The following is a 1,230-nucleotide window of genomic DNA, read 5'->3' as shown; positions in this document are numbered from 1 at the left end:
GATCACATGCTCAAGAAGGACCATCAGCCTAACAATGGATCATTAGCGCACTTTAACTTTAGCACACTTTAGCACACCTAACCATTGTTAGGCTGATGGTCCTTCTTGAGCATGTGATCAGCTGGTTTTGGTTGTCAGCAGCAAACTGGTTGATCCACTCTGTGAAGGTGCTATTTAAGAGACTGAGCTGAATACAGCACCTCAGACTGAGGAAGTCTCTCGGATGAGAGACGAAACGTTTCTACATTTTTTTGTTGTTTTGCTTTGTTTTTGTTTTTTTTGAATGTCCAGAGGACCAGATTGAACTTTTTTAGATTTTTCTACCTGGATTATTGAGCATGCATCAGGTCATTCTTCTCATCTTCTCATGCTACGTTAAAAAAAGTAGAAGGACGATCTGGGCGTTTTTCTCTTTAACTGGGTTTGAAATACCCTTCACATTAATTGATTCTATCTTAATGTCCTACATATTCATACTTTTCTAATCTGATACCAGCACAGAAAACCTCTCCTACAGTATCCAGTTTCATAAAATGTATGCACAAACAAAATCTCTCCTTTAACACATGAATCAGACCAAACAAACAGTAAACAATATTAATATTATAATTGTGAAAATAAAACTAGACAGGTGTTTCCAAGGTAGAGGCTCTTATCAAAAGAGCCCTGCAGGACCTTGTGTAGTCCAGGTTCCAGCAGGGAAGTGACCCACCCCGTTGTGGAGGTGGGGCCCTAAATAATGTTCACACACTAGTAAAATTTGGTGATAAAAATACAATAAAAAACTTAGGCATGCTCATAATTCAACTGTCCTGACTCTTAATTTGAGAAACTAAAAAGAAGCATGAACACTTTAATTAGAATAACTGAATTCAAAAAAGCGTTCAATACAAAAACAACTGGACTTTATTTGTAACAGAAGACGTTTCGCTCCTCATCCGAGGAGCTTCCTCAATTCAAAGAGCAGAGAGTGAGAGATTCAGGTTATAAGGCTGAGTGAGATAAGACACACACACATATGTAGATTTGACGTCACACCTCAACACCTTACCATACCATACCAATTTATTTATATAGCACTTAAAACAGCAACAAGGCCAACCAAAGTGCTGTACAAAAGAACCAAACATGCACAGCAGACAGGAAAACATAAAAAAGAAATACAGATACAAATAGCAGCAGGAGCTAACTAAAATGGCCAACAGAGTAGAGAACAGACCGGACCAAAAC

The sequence above is a fragment of the Nematolebias whitei genome, chromosome 12, assembly GCF_014905685.2.
Source record: "Nematolebias whitei isolate Nwh7 chromosome 12, NemWhi1, whole genome shotgun sequence".
Taxonomy (NCBI): domain Eukaryota; kingdom Metazoa; phylum Chordata; class Actinopteri; order Cyprinodontiformes; family Rivulidae; genus Nematolebias; species Nematolebias whitei.
The sequence above is the reverse complement of the archived record's forward strand: the minus strand, read 5'-3'. Positions refer to the sequence as shown.